This window comes from Corvus kubaryi, unplaced genomic scaffold (assembly GCF_017639235.1).
Source record: "Corvus kubaryi isolate FWS band 111438036 unplaced genomic scaffold, C.kubaryi_AGA036_p1.0 37256, whole genome shotgun sequence".
NCBI classification, from domain to species: domain Eukaryota; kingdom Metazoa; phylum Chordata; class Aves; order Passeriformes; family Corvidae; genus Corvus; species Corvus kubaryi.
Genome location: NW_024581076.1, coordinates 2049074 through 2072051, shown reverse-complemented (window position 1 = coordinate 2072051; position 22978 = coordinate 2049074). Strand labels below are relative to the sequence as shown.

General features: G+C 37.7%; 1 protein-coding gene across 6 annotated transcripts in view; it reads right to left on the bottom strand.

Annotated features, from left to right (window-relative positions):
• CNTN5 (contactin 5) overlaps window positions 1–9741 on the bottom strand; it is a 619355-nt gene extending 609614 nt beyond the window's left edge. For 2 of the 6 annotated variants that reach the window (XM_042023750.1, XM_042023754.1), the window contains exon 1: window positions 8817–9123. The gene's annotated coding sequence lies outside the window, so the exon portion shown is untranslated. Of the gene's footprint in view, window positions 1–8687; window positions 8789–8816; window positions 9125–9258; window positions 9430–9547 lie in introns of those variants that run through there. The other 4 variants (XM_042023751.1, XM_042023752.1, XM_042023755.1 and 1 more) reach the window with 4 other exon arrangements.
• Between the last annotated feature and the right edge of the window lie 13237 nt (window positions 9742–22978).

Genomic DNA, 22978 nt, shown 5'->3' with positions numbered 1-22978 from the left:
GTGTGTGTGCTGTGTGACCCTCCACAACACTAATAGAGGGATTATCCATTTGCAGGTGCAGGTCTGTGACACAAAAGGTGAATAATTTATATGGACTTTCCCCTTCTTCCCCTCACACAGCACCAAGCAGAGAAATGGGGATTCATTACTGCGTGGTTCTCGCCATTTCTGCACTACCCGGCCTGTGTTTGTAGCCACTCAGTGGAAAGCCTGGCTCTTAAACACAAGCTGTAGTGACCTGTACTTTCAGCTTTGGATAAGTGTTTTTCTCTTATGCTTGTTAAATGTAGTGTGAATTTTACGTGAAAGTGCTTTTTTCTTATTCCTTTTTTCTTTCTTTTCCCTTGGCATCATCTAATTTGGCAGTTCTTGGAGTGCTAGAGAGTCTCTTTAATGTATCTCAAGGCACAAGGACTCTGACTTTACTGCATTAACGGAATACATTTATTTGCTGCCTTTATACGTGGCAGTGGGAACTGATGAAAGATTGTGTTCTCAATACTTCCCTCATCACCTTCTTTGTCTGACATTAGCAATAAAATACAAATTACAGAAAAGGCAAACCAAGCATACAAATTAAGAAAACTAATTTCATGCCAGCCAACATGTGGGAAAATCTCAGGTGATGAGGAAATCAAAGGAAAATCGCAATAAAACAGACTACACTAAGAAGAAATAATTATAAATAAAGACACAGAATCCAATAATATTTCTATACACTAGTAAGTAATAAAGTAAAAATAAAAATGAGTAGAAAGTAATAAAACTCTCCTGCAATAGGATCTTCTGCCCATAACCTGCCAAAGTGTCTGTTTTCTTAAACAATGAAAAAGGATTTCTTGCAATATCTCTTAGGTGCTTTAAAATCTGCCCTATATTATAAAGAAGTAAAACAACCCCATGTTTACTGTGCTTGATGCTGGAAGCTGACTTTGTTTTGCTTAATTTTTATTTTCAAGTTAATGGATGAAGTTTTTCTCAGCCAGTTCAAAGAAAGTTAGGCTCAATAAAAGGTAAACCTTTGTATTTTTTTGCTGTTACATCATTGCAATTCTATTATAAACCCAGAAATAAAACAGAAATAAACAGAAAGTCCAAAACCACTGCCTTGCATATAGCTATTTACAGTCTTTTTTTTTTCCACTGCAAAATATTCCAGATCTTATTATACCACCTACAGGTAGTTTTTAGATAAATTCTTGGGATCCCCTGAGCTTCTCAGTTACTCTATGTTCCAAAGAGAAAGTGTGTCCATTACAGATTTTGGAGAGGTTTCTCATGACCCACACTGTTTTGACTTTAAACCAATCCTCAGAAAAAAGCCTGCTATTTTTTTTGAAATCTTAGATAACACATGAAACTAGCATGCCGGTTTTGATATAGACATTATCTTCAATAAACATTACAAATGTTCAACTGACTGTATTTTCTCATATGTCAGCTTTTACTTGATGCAGAACGTGACATATGAAACTACTAATCATTTTCTGCTGAAGCAAAATAACAAAAAGCTATGATAAATTCCTCTTTCACATATTATTCTCATTCAGAAATCCTATAATCCTATATAATCATGCACATATTGTTTATAATTTCAACATATTTTTGTAAGCTTTGAAAGAAATCCTTGGCAAATTCCTTTCCATTCCTTTACAACTAAAATCTTGCTGCTTCAAAGGAACTATTTTACAAAGATTGACAGAGAAGGAATCCTGATAGTAATTTATGGATACTTAATGAAAACTTACAGAGGTAGCAGAAATTAAGTAATGACCGTTTAAGCACAGAATCTGTATTGCTCCTTTACACTTTATGCTTCCTGATTTGCCCAGCCTGTATTTATTTTCTAGGGAAGGACTTTGGGTTTTGTATGGTTTGAATCAATCAGTCTGTCTTGCTTCTGCTTTGTAGAAAATATGCAAGAATTTAATCCAAATTCAACTGAATTGCACTGCTTTGATGCTGCTCATTTTCTCCAGTTGTTGATTAATATGCTCCTTGTGCAAACATCTTCCTCCTACCTGATGCCTTCAGTAATGTCTCAATTGGTTGCTGATGACATTCAAATTTCCTCCAGAGATGCCTTTTGAAGTCACAAACAGAGGATTATGCCCATCAGTGAATGACTCAGGCACAAAGTGATTGATAAGACAAATAAATACTTAGATCTCAGCAATCAGTCAGTTGTGATATGCAAGGGGGAAAACAAGACTGCAGGCATTTCAGCTATATATCATGTTTTCTAAATTATCTTTATATTCTAATGGCCCTCTTAATAAATTATCCTCCCTGGTTTTCTGATCTGAAATACATTTTCAATTATGCCTCTTCTCAAACATGTAACAGTCAGTCTTCTTCAGTCTGAAGCTATTTCAATGTCCAAGAAATAGCTTCCAAAGTCCAGAAAGAGGAAATACTACACAACTGGTTCTGAACTGAAAAGCTGTGTACACATACATCAGAGAGACTTTATGACATCAGAGAAGTAATGGCTTTATTCCCACTTTCCCTGAGCTGAGTTTTATGTAAGCAGCAACAATACATGACACTGAATATGTTACAGGGGAGTAAGAACATTTTGAGCATCTTGCACATATGAGACTGAGAAATCAGGACCTTTTATCACCTCAGATGCGCAAAAGTCAAAATCCAAACAAAGAATAAGGTTGTGGCACAAGACTGAGTAAATTATTTGTTTTCTTTAATCAATTATATTTGGATTGACAAAACAAATAAAAAGTTTTAATAAGGAGAACTTATATTTTAAAAGAATGTCATGTGAAAGTCCATATAATTGTTTTTAATAAGTTTTGATCTGCATGAGGTTTTGGTAACCTGAAGAATAAGTTAATTTAGAAACGGGGTCTAAAAAGTCCACATTTCAGAAGCAATTGTGGACTACTGGTACTGTCTTCAGACAAACTTTCAAGACATTTTATAGCATATATGTGTGATCATTACACATGTCATAGTGTTGCAGATAGTATCTCAGGCTTTTTTTCTGGTGTGGGAGCTGATCTTGAAGAAATCTGTACATGATCATGGTAGCATGGTTGTGAAACACAGATGTCTTCCCTCAGCTATAAGCTCTTCAAAGGTCAGAAATAACAGCAAATAAAAGGAAGTCTTTGAGTTAAGCCATAGGTTCTTAGATTCAGGGACCATTTTGTGTTTACAGCCCTCAGTGCAACAAAACCTTGATTTATGATTATTACGTCTAGTTGCCATGATGATGATAAGGTTTATAATGGAATAAAGGGCCTTGATAATAAAACAAAAAAATCTTCTATGACAATCAGAGTTCTAATCTAAATAATATTTAGTATAGACTTGTAATGTAAATTAGACAGTTGAGGTGACTGCATTTTAAAGTGGTATCTGCATTTTTTTATATATATGTAAACAGATGTACCTGCAAATTACAGTAAAAAAGAAAAATCTAAAATTTATATATACAGTTGGTGAACTGTACATCAAAGTAACCTATATAGTAGGTACAGAACTATACTTGGGGGGGGGGGTCGGTTTTTAAAGTGCCACTTTACAGACAAAGTTTTCATTAGTTTGGTTTAGAAAGAGGGCTGTAGTACAATATTCCAGGCAATGAAAGCTTATGGGAAAGAAATTAATAAGCCTTCAAATCCATTTTTGTGCTAGGCATACTAAAATTCCTATACAGTAACAAGAGAGCTCATGAAATTGGCAGTATTTTCTATTTCATCCATTCTGTATATCTTGCCCCCCCATCCAAGCCATCACAAGAATAAATGTAAATTTAAATGGATAATCCTGATTACATTGTAGTAATATGAACATGACAAAGCTGAATGACTTTGTCAGACCAACTGTGATCAATGTCTCCCAAGTGTTCCAGCCTGTCCACAGTAATTTCTTGGAGTGTCTATAATACTTTTGGCAAATGTTCTCTGTGAGAACCATCACAGAAGAAGAGGTAAAACATATACTGTGACTTTGTTGACTCATTTTGGTGTGGATTTGTTCATTACACTTCAGGTCTATGTGGACATCTGCGAATAACCAAGAGTAGATGGCATATGAAAGTCTGCAGAGTAAGCTAACAGGGATAATGGGTCATCTTTCAGAGCATATGACATATGTGCTCTTAAACAGTTAATAATTAATCACCTTTCCTAAATGTAAATTTCTGTTAATCTGTTCACCATTTACCATTTAGTTTTGAGGGCACATTTGTGGGAGACCATTGAAGCAAACACATCTTCTGGATATGTCTATTCATGGCTAAAAAAGAATTACAACCCTTCAAGTTTAGTGCCTGAATGTCTTCTCAAAATAATATTATAAGGAGGTTATCCTTTTATATCAGCTTCTTCTGTGACTATGACCAAACAACCTTTTCCATTTACCCTTCCATCTGTGTAGCCACTACTCTTGGTTGAATGCACCACTATAGCAGCTTCGTTACAACCTATAGCAGGAATGTCACAGCCACAGGATAATGTCCACCATGCACTTGATGAAGACTATAAACCCAACAAAAATAAAATGGGATTCATGAATTCTTGCAAAATGATGCTATTTGGTAAGGGAAGACACTCAAAAGACTGGTTTGATATTATGCCTACATCAATTACAAAGCTGTACATTTAGTCTTGATCAAAATTACTTGAAGGCTAGGAATCCTGTTGAATATATAGCAAATCTTTAACTATTAAAAACTGAACATTTTTCACTCACAAGGAGGCTGAAGTGAGTGTACAAGTCCCTGTATGTTGAGTGAAAAGTTGTCATCCTTCACCCCTCTCAGGAACTGCAATGAACTACCTACAAACTTTGTCCGCTTTTAGTTTCAGGAGCTGAAGGTTCTCCAAAGATAGCATCACGTTTTAACACCATTTACAATAAAACCTTTAAGAGCATACTGAAAAAGGAAATTCCCAAAAGAGGTTTCTGATGGATGGAAAGAGTTTGATGTATTTTCTATTTCTAGGTATAGGAAGGGAGAAGAGTTATCAATTTTCCCCAAGACTGATGTGTAAGTTTGGTCCTGAAGGAGATGTAAAGAGGTGAGCTATGGTCGTGCAACTAGTCCATGACAGCATGCATCATTCTGACATAACCTGATGGCTCTGTAAGCTTAGGAGCTAGTCTGAGTGGATGACTATACACAAAATTTGAGCATGTGATCAAGAACATCAGCTGTAGCACGGATGGTAATTCTAATGTTTTATTATATTCATAACATACAGCATCTGACATAGTATTCCCCTTATTACAGATCCTCTTGCAACACCTTAGAATTGCCTTGTTGCCTTTATGAAATACAGTGAGAAAACATCCTAAACTTCCTTTTAGAAAGCAGCTCATAAGCAAAGATCAGATTTTCTTATGGTTCACACACTTTGGGATATTTTCATAAATCAGCCAGGAAATTAATTATAAAAACAAACAGATTACATTTCCTTCCACTAACTAGAAAATATTACTGTTGCTGCTATTCCAGCTTGCAAAGACAGAGAATCATTGCTCTTCTGTATATATGTGTGTGTATAAACACATCTATACATGCATACACACACATTATGAGTCTTTGAAATCTTTAGGCAAAATAAGAATGTCTTTATCTTATCAAGTTTTAACAATTTCATAATTTGCAAGCCCATCCCCTAATAAAGTGTTATTGATCAAAATTGCTCAGGAGATAAGAATCTGTAGAGACTTCATCAGTTCCAGAAAGAGTACTTTTCCCTTGTAAAACATTAAGAAGTTGGTAATCCAGGGTGTAACAGACCCTGAAAAAAGCATCAGAGAAGCCATGCACAGAAGGAAGAAAATATACTGGGAAGCGCCTACCAATATAGTATTAGCAAGCAAATGTCTATTTCACATTGATTGTCAGGGAATTAAGAATGCAGTATAACTGTGGTGGATTTTACTTAGCATTTTAGAGTACAAGAAATTGTTCAAACGATTGAGGTTGTTCTGCAACTGAAAGAAAGTGCAATGCAGAAGCTTTAGCAGGAGCATAAGGAGGGAGCAGACCAACAGTGGCAAATTATGCAGTGCATTCAGAGGAACTAAAATCTGTGTTGCAGGCTACAAGCAGAAACGCAAAATCATTCAGAAGAACTATTTTTTTTTCAATGCCATCAAACCAATCACCTCAGATGGCTCAATATCTTGGTATGTATATTCTTAACATACAGCTTTCTATGATGTCTTTTGTAAAGACTTGCATTAATTATTTAAAATAAATATTCCTATCATTAACCTAATCAGAAAACTTCCAGTGTGTTGAATCTGTTCAGTGGAACAGATTTTTCTATATTTCTAGCAAATCAGATCTAGACCTTTTGAACATACCAGCTTTTTACAAGCAAGAAGGAAAACTGGATCTCAGACTGTCACTTAAAGCATCATACTTTTAACCTCCTCTTTCCATACAGAGCTCTTTACCTTTACTGACACCCTCTGGTCCGTATGTCTAAGTCAGGTTTGAATTCATTCCAGCACTCCTTCAAAAATTTACTTTCCAAATCAATATTTTGTGGAGCACAGAACTGGATGTTTTTTGAAACTCACATAAATCATATCACTGATTCCCCAATAGTTCACCATGTCAGCAACTTATTCAGGGGACTCAAGCAAATTTGCCAGTCATGACCTTCCTGTACTGAACCTTTGCTAACAGTCGTCCAAGAGATGCATTTCTTAAAGTTGCCCTTTATCATTTTCTAACAGCAGAGCTTTTAATCACACCTTTTATCTTAGCTGCTACAATATTTTTCCTCAAGACCTATTTTCAAAGCTGCTTTCTTTCAAATTCTCAACTATAATTCAGCCGGTGAGACGTTTTTATTTTCTGTTTTCATTCTTAGTACATCTGCCCTTGTTGTAAAATGAAATTAAGATCCCTACATTTTTACCAACATTTTTACCTCAAATTCAAAATATGACCTTCAGCTTCGTATTGACCAACAAAAAATCTACACTCTTTGTCTCCAAACTGTCCATAGCTATCTTCACACTTTCATGCCATGCTCTGCAAGTTCTGACTTTTTGCATGGGCATTTGCTTTGTAAGTGTATGAAACAGAAGCGCTGCATGTTCAATAGTCCACTTATAAAACTACTTAGCTGTTATCACCTTCAAGAGTGCTTAACACTTCACTCTCCTTAATATATTTGTTGTCTTCCAAAACTTTGCCTTCTTAACCACATCTCTTAAACATTCCCATAGTATATCCCAACAGAAGGCCACTCTACATAAAACATTTCTCAGTTACTACACTTCAGGTTCATGTCTCAGTTTTCTGTCTTCCTTTTGGCATACCTCAAACTAGTAAACAAGCATTTGTGTTTTCCCTCACAACAAGATAGAAAAGGGGTTTTGGGGGGAGGAGGCTGGGGTTTTGGTTTTTTTGTTTGTTTGTTTATTTTACTTGAAACTTTGTAGGTAAGTGTTATAGTAACTAAAGTCAATTTATTAAAAATATTTTTAGAAATTCTACTAGAGCATTTGATAGCTTTTTAAAGTAATGGTCCAGTTATTGCTAATTCTTTCAATAATTCCTGTAATAATATTAATCAGAATAAACTGATCTTGTGTTAATATTGATTGCCATAAAGTACTTCTGAAGGAGTGGTACTGTAACTCAGCAAGAATTAATGGCACTTTTATTAATTGGAAAAATGTCATTCAAATTTTAATCATCAGGAATCCCCCTTTAGCTTTTGGCTAATAGTGAGCATGTAATTTATTTGTAGTTTCAAACTTCAGGGTCTCATCCATAGCTCACTGAAGTCTAGAGGAATGCTGTAACCCCTCAGGAAAAAAACCTGGTACCGGGTCCTTCATTTCAAAAAACCAATAACAACTAAATTTGTGTCATTTCAAGGAAACATTACTTTAAAAAAAAAAAAAAAGAAATGAACTTTGCAAAAACTTTAAGCTACATTTCTGAAATACTGCAACACATAGAAAACTTAAATCCTAAGTACTCACATTACACTATCTTGTCTAACTTCTGTTTTATGAAGTTTCTAAGCTTAACAGGAATGCAACTAAACAGCTGAAGAAGCACAGATACAGTCATGGATTTCTTTTTTTCTGATATAAAAATCTTAAAAACACAGTGTTGTGCTCTATGTCACAATAACTCTCAGTTCATCTTCTAGCCAGTTCACAGACATTCCACATAGTCTTATCAACTGTCCTCACATCAGAGAGGAAAAATCAGTGCATCTTTATGTAATTCCATCTCCTCTCCCTGTCAGCAAAGGAGAAAGAAGAGTCCTGGCACCGTACTTTTCTAATTCCAGAGATAACTGTTTATCCCAAAGCTAAGTATCATTCCAAACTCCAAAACAACACAACTTTCAGTGGATCACTATAAACTCAATATGCTGGGTTATTTCCTGATTCACCCTAGAGCATTAGCATGGTAGCTCTCCCAAACATAAGAAATTAGCACATTTAAACAGGCATTCCTTCTCTGGAGTATGTATGGTACTAAAAGCCTCACATCTCTCTTCACAACTCATTCACTGCAGTAGTTTGCTCGCTAGTTAAATGACAGGAAGCATATAGCAGACCACGGTAATTTCTGCTTCAACTTTTCTGCTCAATTATGACAACAATTTCAACGTAAGATTCAAAACAAAAAAGCAAAACACATAAACCTGCAGCCCAAAAATGGGATCTCTCACCGTTGCCGGCTTCACAGTAGACTGCTCACAGAGATGCTGCGATGGATATTACAACAAATAATCTGCACACGCTCCAGAGTCTAACCAGGGAAATCAGTGCCTGGCTGGGGGAACGGCAAAGACACTTACCGCTTCTGTGGCACCGTCTCTCTCGCCCTGACTCTCAGCCTCTCTCTCCCATCCTCCTGACAGCCTCAAATATAGCAGTCCCTTATGGTGCTGAGCCTGGGGGAGCAGAGGATTGCAGAGTTGGGTTTTTTCCCTTTTTTTCCTCTCTTTTTTTTTTTTTTTTTAAACCATCCAGAGGTAGTTCTCCAGACCCGACCGCCTCTCCTCCTCGGCTCGCTCAGTGATGGAAAGCCCCAGGTGAAGGCATCCGCGCCGGCAGCTCCCGCGAGCCCCTCCCGGCCCCGCCGTGCCCCCTCCCGCGGGGGGACCGAGGCGCCTCCCCCGGCTGCTCCCGGGGGGGCGGCGGAGGCTCTGCCCGCCCCTGCCCGGACGCGTGTGGATGTATAGATTATATGGATGTGTGTTTATGTGAGTGCCATCTCACACCGCCGCTCGCCCCTACCCCTAAGCGCGCAAGGACTCCCCTCCTCTCGCTTTCCTCCTCCTCCTGCTGCTCTCCACCTTCCTCCCTGGTTTTCTCCTCTTCACTCCTCTGCCTCGGAGTGTGAAGGCAAGAGGGCGAGTTGGCGAGCGCTGTCCCCTGATCTCCTGCTCCTCTAACCCAAGACACCAGCTTTTTCCATCCACCACTTTCTGACCCCTTTCTCTCCTTTTCATCCCCTTCCCCATCCTCCGTGCAAGTGGATTGGTTTTTTAAGATTTTTTTTTTTCGAATGCGTTTTATTCCTCACCAGCGGTGATGACCCTCCCTACCCCCGCGCTCTGCAGCCGGAGCCGGGAGCCCGGGAGCAGCGGCTGCTGCCCGCAGCGCAGCGCAGCGCACCCTCTCCTTCTTTACAACGCGGCTGCTCCGGCTGGAGGCACACCCGGGGCAGCACCACGCGGCCGGCAGCCGGAATGCCGCGGCTACGGCAGCCCCTTCCCTCGCCGCTCCCTTCCCCACCATCCACCCGCTTTTAGCCGCATCCCCGCTGAGCAGCCGGCAGCGCCCCGCCTCGCCCCGGCCCCGCGGAGCGCCCCGCGCCCTCCCCGCCCGCCGCGCCCGCAGCACCCGCCCCGCGCAGCCCCGCCGGAGCCGCTCCGCCACAGCAGCCTCCTGACAGGCGTTCCTCGGCCGCTTCGCATCCATCCATACATCTAGCGGGTTCCCACTCTTTGCCTCTCCCTAATGGCTGTCCTCAGGTTCCAGGCTGCTTCTAATCCTTCCTTTCTTCTTCTTTTTTTTTTTCCCCCCCTGTGGCAATGGCAACTTCTGCTATAACATTTAATACTTTTCTGGCCGTCTCTGCTTTTCTTTCCTTGCCTTTTTTCCCCTTTGCCTTCCACAAGTAGTCAGGACTCTTTTTTAACTTACCCATTAACTGAGTAATTATTGTATAGTTCCTATTCCTATTCTCTGTGATTTTTCTCTGCCTCAGTGATTCAACAGAAAGCGTAAACCATTTCAATGGTTTATGTTTTCTGAACCTCTGTGGCGTACTAATATGTGTGTGTATGTGTGTGCATTTTTCTTTACTAATTTTTCTTTGTATTTATTTATTTTTTCTATCCCAGGTAGTTTCTGACTAATTTTTAAAAACTGACCTTTATTTGGTTTAGATTCAGGAGAAAGACGATTCTGGGTTAATTCTGGAATTTGTTTGCGTTTCTTATACAACTCTAGTCTTAAACTGGCAATACTAATACAAGTTTTTTCTCTGTGTCTTTTGCTTGTCTCTTATATTGAAGCCTCTAGCAAGATAAGATACTAGTGATGAGTGACACAGTTTTATACACTTTTGTGGTCCTGTATAATATATGGAAGTCTGTCAGAGGATTTACAGCTCAACATCACGTTCAGTGAATTCTGTCCACTACTGTCAGTGAGGATGAGTTGCAAAAAACTCTCAATTCCTTTTTTTATTATTCTAAGATTGCAAATTTCCATTCTTTCATCACCATCTCCCACTGTCTTAACTATCATAGTGGAAGAGCAAGAATGAACCCATCATTAGAAACGGATTTTGTCTGGATACACTATCCCATACAAACACAGAAGAAAATTGTCTCCACAACTGTGGATGGGTCTCCAGGCATATTTCTGTTGGGCAAGCAATGCTGCAACTTGACATATCAAAGCTTCCCTTCATTGACTCAATTCACAGAAAATTATCATGTGGTCATTATTTCTAGTGTTACTAGGTTACAAGACAGTATTTAATCAGAAGCCAGGAATAGTGACTGCATTAATTCTGATCTTATTAATAACTTATGAGGCTCCATTTCTCAATATTTCCAAAGTGAACGCTAAAGCCACAAGCATTTTTGCTAATAATTTTTTTTTGCATACTGTAGATATTTATGACAATAGTGACATTACTTTTGAAGAGGTGATTTTCATTGGTTACTTTTTTTACAGGTAGAGATGGAATTAAAAGAAATGCAGAGTTTGTTTTTTTTTTTAATCATAAAGACTTGACTTTATGGTCTTCATCTTCCTTTGTGAAGTTTATAGGGTTATTTTTTAAAATACTTTCAGGCACCCATGCCATACACACTAGGTTACACACTATTTTTCTTTTAGCTCACTTTTACTCAAAGTCCTTGTCAAAGTACATCTTTCTTATGAATGGCAGCTTTTAGTGTTTGCTTCCTGCTTTTTAACTTCACATCAGCAATATTTCTACAAGGAGGTATTTTTTCCTTTAATAAAATCAGGAATTAAGTGGATTTGTATGAGCATGAGTTTTATCTTTCTTTGAAAGGAAAGTGGCACGCAGCTTTTAAACAGGTTAAAATTTCATTTGATTCTGTGTATCCTTTGCAAGGTCAGTTCCTGCTCTAGTCCACCACTGTAAGATTGTGAGCTGTTTTATGGCATGCATGTTCAGTGTTTAGTGCATGGACAGTGAGTTATATTCAGCATAAACAGTACTTTGTTGCAGTACTATTATTGCTATAGACTTTAAGCCAACCCAGCTGCATTTTGCGTATCTGGTCCAGTTGTCCGGCTATCAGCGAAATAAAGCCTTAATTTCTCTATCTCAGTGTCTGCAGTGGACAAGCAAACAGATGCAGCATATCTTCAGTCTGAATTGTTTCTGAGCTCTTTCCTGATTTGTTTTGTACTTCTTTTCATTCAGTCTCTCTTCTTTCAAGCAGGGCATAATGTATTTTTTTTTCCCCACATGGAGAGCTATCTGAGTGGTACCATTACTGTTGGGATATTTTACTGTTCTTTCTTAACCAGTTGCAGAATATAAGGTAGGGAGTGAGTTTTGAAGAAAAGAATTAGCTGCAAAATTTCTCCCCCCCATCTGTGTCTGCAACAACACTGGAGGTGTATCTTTAGAGATAATGAAAGCTTCCCTTGCTCTTCCCCTTCTGTTTATGAGAAGTTCTCTCAGGTACCTGGAGGGCAGTATTTGAAAATAGTAGTTTTTGAAAGGTGTACACTGGCCCTGTTTTAGTACACAGCTGTATAATTTTAGTGGCAACCACTATATTTCGTCCTCCTCTAGAACATCTGGATACACTCCTCATGGCTGTATAATTGGAGTTATAAGAAAATTTTCTAGGGGGATAAGCAGAATTATGTGTAAACGTGACACATAATTCTTCAGGCCTTTGGCAAACATCAGAAGATTCAGAGCCTACCATGAAAGCTTTCAGTTATAGCAGATAATTAACAAACTGAAGACGTTAGCAATGGAAAGAAGTTGCTGCATAAAATTAAAAAAAAAACAAACAAGCTCTGGGGACTTGAGCCTCTTAAATTTTCGGAAGTGCAAACAGATGACATCTGGTCCAACATAAAGACTGGAAGAATGTCAACCTATTTGAAAAAGTTTTGATGCAGCAGAATGAAGCATGTTTTGTATCACAGCTTTATAGCATGTCACAATGGTCATTTTGATTTTGTAAGAGAAACTTGTAAAATGAATGTATTGTTCATTGAGCAGTGGTCTGAGAAGATGACAGAGCTGCACTGCAGTTAGTCAAGCACATTAAGGATGATGAGGCCATTCTGTTACTTGTTAAACAACACCAGCGTAAATTTCCACTGCTGCCTGGTTGAAGATAAAATGGTCTGGGTCCTATACATTTTGATATATTCGGGTATAGGCAGTATGTTGCTACTGAAATAATGATCATCAAAGAGCTAAACAGCAATGCTGTGGAATTCGTTTATTGACAGAAGGGGACAGGCCGAGTGCTCCCTTGTCTCTGCAGAAGCCATAGACTGTGGGAGAGACATAGGGAAGTGACAGATGTGAATACCTTAACGCTATATCAAATCCACTGATGCTCCATTGAGTGTTACTGGTTTTGTGAGGAACTGGCCCAAAATGAAACTAGAGGAACAGGTTCTTAAAAATCAGTATCCCTAGCTACTGACAGAAGTGAGGATGAACTGATCATCAGAGAGGGTTCCTCTTTTCTGTGCATGCTTTGTGCAAGTGCAATACAGTTTTGTATTTCCAGAGTCAGAACAAAGATGAGAAGGGATTTGCAGATTCTTATTTTCTCCTGGCTTTCCTAAACTTATGAGAGACATGCCTAGGTAACCTGTTACAAAATACAGTGCATTGCTTTTGATGCTGTGATACAGCTACTAGTTAATATGCTGAGAAAAGCAAAACCATAATTTTCCTCATTCCTTCCAGCTTGATCTTCAACACATGCACATGAAGGATCTAGTGTCCCCTGGAGACTGATTTTACCTTCTACAAACATGGAGCAAAGTTCCTACTGCACATGGGAGCAAAATGCACAAAGGAGTAAAGAGTGGAAGACCACATCTGTTTATTGCAGCTATTCTGTAGTAACATGAGCTGTTGTGATAGGGAACTAGTTAGGGGATGTGCTGATTCATAATCCTCAGAGTAGAGAAAAAAAGAAAAGGGGAATGAGACATTCTCTGAGCACCACAGAATATAAAAAAACAACCCATAATTATAGCTGAATATTCCAGCAGCAATGGAAACTCAGTAGTAACAAAGATAAACCCCCCTATCTATCTAACCCATATCTCCAAAGAGCCATGAGCACAAAGGATGAAAACACTGCCCTCCACTGAATTACAGAATGGTCAGAGTCCATGACTGCTGAATGCAGAACAGGAATAGATACTAAATTTAGTTTCCTAACTCCTATTTAAATACCTAAATATAAATGGCCTGATTTTTTTCAAAGATGTTGAACAGTTCCAGATTCCTCTGATTTATGTTGCTACTTAGAGAAAAAAAAGAATTTTTTGTTTAAGTATCTAACAATAGTACACAGAATTCTGCTCTTATAGACCAGAGGTTTGCAGCTTACTTTGTAAAATAATTGGATACCATTGTGCCTTCCAAAGATGGAAGGTGCTGCAAAAGGAAATATTTATTCTGTGTTTTTGTATTAATGAAGGAAATGAGGAGCAGAATTCCCATGGCCCGAAGTTTGCAGTAAAAAATGTTTGTTTTTTTTCTTTCCCTCCCTCCATAAGTTCAATGGAAATACACTAGAAAAGAGGCTTAATGTGGGAAGAATCCTTGTCACTGAAAACCTTCTTAGGAATATAGTGCAGCTATAACTACACGAGTAGTGAAATAAGCTTTGCATTATTTTTAAAGGAGCCTTCAATCCTAGGTGATTTTTGTGTTGAGGAAAGTAACACGAATCTAGAAGTTATGACATAGGCAGCTTATGTATCCGACAGTATATGGCATTATCTTTTGTTCCAAAAGATTTGTGACTCTGTGAAAGAAGTACTAGGAAGAACAAAAGTTCCTGTAGTCTTCAGACCTCCAGTGGCTCCGGGAATAGTCACTTGAGCATTTCAGAGTGACACGAGGAAAAAGAGGAAATGTGGATTGTTACTCAATGTACAAGACTATACAGTAAATAATGCAATGCGTAAGTAAAGCTGAATAACCTTCTCCCGAAGAAACCTGAATGACACTATTATCAAGTCTTTATTTGGTGAGGCGTGTGTAACTGAATCTGTGAACTCATCTGAAAACAAAAAAAAACAAACATACCAAACAACCCTTTTACAAACGAAAACAGGAAAAGGGCAGGAGAGGAGTAAAATTTATAAATCACTTCCTTGAGTCTGAGAAAATCTCAGATTATGCTGTTAGTGTCAGTCTCCCAGAAGAGCTGGCAATTCTGCTTTGCTGTGTTCCCCTCCACATTACCCCATAGAAGGAAGGAAGCATTTGACCATGAATGTCTGAAACCAAGAGTTTCTAGCAGCTGCGGTTAAAATAGCACAAATCAACATTCCCTAGTTTACCTTGTTACCCTACCTGCACCCCCCTTTACCCTGCCACCCCCCACTCCAAGAGGATTAGATTCATCATTTGACTTTGCTTTTGATGTCTTATCCTTTATATGACAGTTTACTGGGAATCGTGTATCTGGATCACCCTATGTGAAAATAATACAAAAGAAAGCTGGAATGAGGTTATTTCTTCAAGTACAACTGGAATAGCCTGCTTGACTCCTGTATTAATATGCTGAGTACCTGATAAATCTAGATATGTAAAGATGACATTAACTTAATAAAATAAATTGATTTCATCTAATAATAAATTTTATTGGTGGTGACTTGGCAGGTGAAAGCACAAATAAAGATGACTTTGAAACCTCTAAATGTTTTCTGAAGAAAGTGCAATTATCTGATGATCTTCCATCTTAAGAACAAAAAACTAAATCAATTGAACCAAGGTTATAACACATAATTAATAATATACAAATATACAGGTTTTAGTGTAACCTACAGAACATTAATTATAGCACTTATTTCACAGCTGTTCTATGAAAGCTCAAATAAAATGTGTCTACAATTAAAACTGAATATATACTGACTTCATTAACTTAACAGCTGCACCAATAACCAATACCAAGGAACATACCCTACTTTGTTAATGTCTTGATACCATCTGCAACATTCAAAACTATTGGGTTTTAAAGCAGATGATGTCTTACTAGTTTTGTGATCACAGCTACCACAATATGCTTACATATGCTACTGAAGTGAATTGATCTATTTCAAGGGAATTTCAAAGGTTATGAGCTGAGATGCAAGACTATTTCCTAAACACAATTGTGGTTTCTAGAAAGTCAAAACCAGACATTCTTGGTGTCTTCTTCCCAATTCTTATGTGCTCAAACATGAATTTCTCATGTGTCCAAACAAGCAAAAATTCAACTTCCAAAAATGGAGGAGGAGACTGAATAGGAAACTTATGCTATCACTTACTTTTCAATGTTTTGACATAAAAATTCTGTCATTTTAACCCGTACTTCAAAGTATAACATCCAGCTTTAAAAGAAAAAAAGAAACCCACATGCACAGGAAAAAAAATCCCATTATACAGAGAATCATAAAGATATTAAAGAAAATGTATTAGATTTTTAAATCTGCTTCACAAACTCTCCTAACGCAAGATGACAGCAGGCATAAAATCATGTCCCAGAAAGATGGGACTCCATTAAATGTGTACAGCAGTGTGTTTTCAGTATCTTGTTCTTCTCCAGGACTTGATTTGGGATGTGAACTTAAACCATTCTATCTTCTGTGAATATTGACTAGCAATGTCCAATGTATTACAATCTGTCTGTCACTGCAAATGTTTAAGTTATATCCTTACACATCTGAGACCTCTCTAATTCTTTCAAACTTTGAGTACAAATCCTACTTTTCCACTGTTACCTCCCTGCCTTGTTTCCTCATTTTGTTCTTTCATACTCTTCTTGTCTTTTGGTCACAATTTATGACTTGTGTAGCTTTCACAGCTCTAACTTCCATGTTCCTTATGTTCCTCTTTCCAGAGTCCATTTCCTTGTTTATTAATTACACTCTCCTCCCTATCTTCAACCTTCTCTCACTCCCTCAGGTTCCTTGTCCCAATCTGCTCCTCCCCTCAACAGTTGTCTCTTGCCATCTGTTTTTTGTCCTTGACTCAGATGTTGTGATGCTTTTTTTTCATATTTCCTGCACTTCTGTGTCACTTGAGCAGCAATGAAGAAATAACCTATAGCTCTAGGAAAATAAACTATTAATTAGTTCACAGGTTCACATCCCATGGACTACATTAACTGGCATTGAAATTCAGGAAGAGCCTTCCTTGATCTTTGTAACTGTGTTCTGGACCATCCTCAGTCACTTTCCAGGTGTGAAACTTGCTCAGACAAGTCAAAGTTCTGAGTTGGAAGGCAGAAACTGTGAGGAATGTTCTGTCAAATCTTCAGAAATTTCCAAGCTGCTGTGAAAGGATATTTTTCAGTGGTTTCCAGAATGGATAAAAAGCAGTTTTATCACTGGGATGCTATCAGAAACACCTCTGGCTTAAAACCAAATTCTGCTAAAAGGTCAGGATTTTGCTTTAAAATGTTTATAAAGTAACTGCTGAATTTGTTATAGTTTAGCATCAAGGAAAGAGTATTTTTCTGTTAGCTTTGTACATAAATGGCTGAATCATTTTTTGCAGAAATGTTTGTAAAAAGGGAAATAAATCTACCTGACAGACACCGAGTGGAGAAAATTTCAATCCAAATGTACAATTTTGGCAAAGTTAGAAACAGCTTCAATTGGAAACTTCCAATAAGAAGAATCAGGAAAGAATTACTCCAAAGACACTATGAGCTCCATCTACAAAAAAATCTTTTTGTATTCAGTTATCAGCTATGTTATTAGCAATGAAAGAGAATATTGAGCATCTGTCTGTTTTCCTTTCAAAGTGTTAACATAAAGGATGTAATGTAAGGACTTAAAAATAACTCTCTTATATTCGTCTTCTTTGTAAAAGATGTGACAGGCTGGGTAACTGTTTAGTTTTTTCATGCACGTGTTCCTTTAACCAGGAATGGCCACCCAGCCAGATGGATGGCTGCCTTGCTGCTTGTCCCTAGAGGCTCAGTTAGATGGGATCATCTGAAGGCGAGAACTCCAGGGGCTATCGAAATGCCAGAGAAGAGACGACTGTGAAAAGATTCGATTGTCTCACCAGACCAAAAGTAGAGGGAGGGACAGAGTGAGACAGCTAGCATGGAAGCTGTAGTGTGGTAGAAAGTCACAAAAGGGGCTCAGGGACAGAGAAACCAGCTTTTATAGCCAGCCTGGGATTTGTCGTTTAAAACACAGCACTCTGTATGGACATAAAAGGAAATGGGGACATTTTTGTTGTTGTTTTTTATCTTGTTCCCAGTTTTCATTATTTTAAAAACTCTGGTTCCTAGTTTCCATCTCCATAAAAAAACCAGCTTCTGAGCTTAAGAGTGCATGTAAGGAACTGAGGAGACTGATCCACCTCAGAACTATATTTTAAGGTTCTATCTCAGAAAATTTATTTAAAAAAAAATACTTGTACCCAATACCAAACTACATCTGAATGATTAGGTAAGGATGGGTTAAGTATTTAGTAGGATTCCAGTTATTGTTCTAAAACATTGACCAATTAGTGTAAAGCACCTTTACCATGGGAAAAATCTGAAACAGTATTATAAAATTAACTCAAATCTTTTCTATAGAATATTAGCATAGGATTAAGGTTTGGACAAATACATTTCTGGTTTAATTGAACAGACTGAAAGCAAAACCATTTGGCAGATGTATAGCCCAGTACCTTTTAGTAAAATTTAAAGAGTGATGACAACATGTAAGAATTTTTTTAGCATACTAATAACACAATTTAAAGGCAGAAGCAATTTGTTAAAAATGAAATTGCATACTCTGCATGTGCAATAAAAGTGTTTTGTGCCCCTCAAAACGTTTTATTTGCTTAGAGAGAGTATACATGTTAATTGAATAATAAACTTCAAAATAGCATTTTTGAAAGCATTATATTCTATTGTCTGCATTACAAATTCAAAACACTGATAGACTAGTACTGTTCATATTAGGTATATAATGCACGTTATGGCATAATTATGTTTTAAATGTACTTGATAGATTTTAGCATGCACTTTAAATGTCATGATACTATGAGAAGCAGCTGTAAAAAATGTCATCTTGATGCTTCATATTTATGCCATGACTTCCACAGCAGTTTTGAAAGTCTGAAGGAGTGTTAACTGCCACTATTGCCATCTCAGGATGGTGTGTCAATATCCTTCTCCCTGACGCATCCTTCTCCTCTACCAGTGCCAATTATGACAGAGATGGTCTCCAGGGATTACTGACAATTTCCTTGATTATGTGTGAGAGCTGCCGTTGCCCACTTGGAATGACTGCAACACTGACAGTGACTGAAAGGCGTGTGTCTTGGCTGTTAAGCATATTTAATAGCAGCATGCCACTTTCTGTCATCTCTTGTACCTTAAGAAGAGTCATATTGTCTCCATATGTCTGTTCATGACAACTTTCTGAGGGTCAGAGTGACTGAAGTTTGCACATGTGCACACGAGTCTGCACATGTGCAGCAGGAGCAGTGAAATGCATGGGATTGTTAATTGTGTTTGCTGTGTGCATGCCAAGAGCTAAATGGAATTGATCAGGACTACTAAGGTGCCAATAAAAGCAAACCTGTGCTAGACAGTGAGAAATTAGTCGTACCTGAGACTTGCAGTACTTTTTTAAATAGTGGTGCTGAATCTAGTTTGATTATATAGTGAAATGAATCACAAGAAACAGTCTCAAGTATATATAATATCACTAGTGATTCAAATGGGGAGAGGATTAATTTTAGGCTTTTACATTGGGTTTTGAAAAGTACCTAGAACTTCCATGGACGATTTACTCCAGAGCCTGCAAAGAAGAGTATTCACAGTCCTGAAAAATTTCTGAAATCATGTAAGGTATTGTGGAAATCAGCCAAGTATACAGCCATGGCTGATCCACCTATCAAGGACCTTATCAGAATTTTGTCAGTCAAAAAAGACTCATGTTAATTTTATTAGCTTTTAAACAAAACTTCTAATCTTCCTATAAATCAGTTTGTAAAATTAAGATATATTGTCAAACATTAATACTTGCAATATGGTCAAAGGAATAATTAATTTTATATTTGTATCCTTATATCAGTATTATTCATCATATGAACATGATGGTAAAAGGATTAAAACAAGTAAGAGAAACTGCAGATTTTCAGGACAGCTTGAATTTCCCAAATTCCATGAACCACCGCTTCCAATTTCTGTGGTTTTATGCAGAGAAGAAACTGAAATCACACTCTAAAACTGTTTCACATATCAAGTCTCTATAAAATCTCAATGACTGATCAGTTGTATCTCTAACATGTTGTAGTTAAAGCACTGAACCAGTGTTCATGAGATCTGGATTCAATTTCTTGCCCTGCTATAAACCCCCTGGGTGGGGGTGATTTGGTTTTTCAGTTCTTTATACTTACTTTTCCTGAATTTATAAAAAAAAATACAGTATATTTTCTGATCTGGAAGACTATGTAGTAATAATTCCTATTATGCATTCATAGTAGTGTTTAATGTAAAACAGTCTGATTTTGGGTATTAGTTAGAGATAGAGTTTCTAGATGTCTGTTTCATATACAGGCTTTTTAAACCTTCTTTCACGGTGAGCTGCAGACCTCTTTGTTAAGTGATACCTAGGAATAATTCTTTGGCTCTGGAAATAACTATGCAATTAATTTATTAAAATAAACTTATTGGAATATGTTTGGTTTGAATTAAATTTCTACACATGAATGTTAATTAAAATTCACTCCTACTGGTAATAACATTATTAACATGTATACAGTGTATAGTTAACAGAAACAGAAATAGAGGCAATTAGTGGAATTAGGTGTTTTCTCTAGGAAGGAATATCCCAAAGAGTAATTGCTTATATTCTCTGCAGATATTACTAATTGCATCATTAAATCAATATAACACCACTTTAGAAACACTAAACAGATTTAATGACTGGGGACTTGATAGGGACGACAGTATTTTATTTTTTTTAATTACATATGACTGTCAGTAGAATTGGGCATTTTCCTGTGGCAGTTGTGACCTAACTGTGTTTTGCATCACAGAAACTAAATTAATGTATGTGGAGGTGTGTTGCTGCCAAGTTGTTGCTTCTCAGGTGCTTTTGAAGCATTTGTTTTCTTATTAAGTGACAGCTGTGTAAGTATGTATGCTCATCTAAATGTTCTCACCCATTTTATCAGAAATTTAATTTTGGGACTATGAATGATTATGTTAGATTTATTGCAAATAGAGTATCTAAATATTGCCAATGTAGTACATAATATAAGCAGGTCTAAATGGTTATAGTATAAGCAGGTTCATCTAGAAATGTACAAGTTTACAGTTTTTGGCCTTGCAGGATGAGAGGTGACAATGTAACAGCACCTGTGTAGCTGCTAATTTAGGATTTTATCTCCATTATGTGACCAGACCTTAGTGATTTTACTGACAAGTGAGAAGTGAGTGTTCACTGTCTTTGGGCTGGATTTACCCTGCAGACATCCCTGCCAGAGAAGGATCCCTCTGGAAACTGCCTACAGCCTCAGGAGAACAGTTTGCCCCATTGACCCAGTCCTTGGCAGCACTTAAAACCCTTTTGCAGACCGATGTGTACCAAAGCCAATCGCAACCATCACAGCTCCCCCTTCTCTGGATGCCTTCATTATGTGAGCACCCAGTCCACCCCCATCTGTAATTTCTACCTAATGTTCTTATCTTAGGACAAATCAAATTGCCCATTAGAGATGGCAAAGGAGAGGGTGTATGTGTGGGGAGGTCTCTGAGTAAGACCTGAGTATCTTTTGTTGCCTTCATGGACACCAGCTGAATTACTGTGTACAGTTTACCATTTCAATGTCTTGGCTGGGTGCTAGAAACGATGGCAAGAATAGGCAAGTGGGGAAAACACTTTTTCATTTTTCAGAAGATCAAGTGAAGCCAATAATAAATGAATTTAATTTTATAGCCCTTCTCTCCCCCTTCTGTATTGGAGAAGGAACGAGGGACTTTGGTGGCTGTGAATGCTCCTAAAGTGCCTTGGTTTCACTCTGTTGTGTACACTGGGAGATTGTGTAACCCACCATCCTATCCACCCAGAGTACAGTGCAATCACACCAAAAGCCTTGGAATTCCAAGTCTTTTTCTTTTAGTAATATGCCAACTACAGTTTTACAAGGGTTGACTCTCCCGACACTTCTGTGAGACAGATACAGTAAATAAATTTACAGAGGGAAATGCCATGACAGAAGAGTCAAAAGCTTTCCCCAAAAGTGTTACACTTCATGTGAGAGAATTTACAGTTTAGCAAGCCTGACTTCCAATTCCTGCATTCAGACCTCAAATCCAAAAGACTCCTTGAAATTTAGATACTTCTTTTTATTAATGTAAGTAGCATGCTATTATTTCAACTAAGTTAAACTATCTTTGTTATCATCTATTGGGCAGAAAGATGTAGGAGATGTGTGCTGTATAAATCCTTCTATGGATAAAATCATAGTAAAAATCAATGTCAGGAAAATTAGCTGTGTGTGATTAAAGAAGCTAAACATGACATTTCATTATACCAATGGTCACCTTGTACTGATAGAACAAGTCGACTGATTAAAGTCAATGTTAGGCAGGGTCTGTGCTAACAGAAAGAGAAAGGTAGAATTAATATTGAAAATACTGATATTTATACATTATCAATATGCCTTTATATGCCTGACTGTTGTACTCCTGGAAGGACAATGAAAGATGCTGACAAGCCTTTACATTTAGTTTTAAAAGGTGAAACTTGACAAGCATGTACTTAGGACAGGTAAGTGTTACACAAGTTGATGGTGGTTGGAGAAGCATCTGCCAATACTGGGGCTTGCAGAATGTGCTGCTCTGTATTTATGTTATAAAAAAGCTCTGCAGGGGCATCCAGCTGTCACTGGTAACATAAGATTCCAACCCTACAACAAAACATGCGGGGAATAGAAGAAAACATGATGCGCAGAGAACATGAAGTGAACTGAAATAAGAGTTTAAACTTCAGACAATGTACTGCCAGATGGAAAAATGTTGAAAATGATGGGTAAATATCTCTAAGTTTTATATGCAATGTACAGACTTTCAGTTCTTTCCCTTTTTCACATCTTCACATGCCATCTTTATGACTTATTTTCCATGGATGCCATGGACATCCAGTCAATGTCATTTCAAAAATCTGTTAACTGGGGAAGAATGGCTTAGGCACATGCCTCCTTTTAAGAGCTAATTTCCTTCCTAGAGGCTAGTGC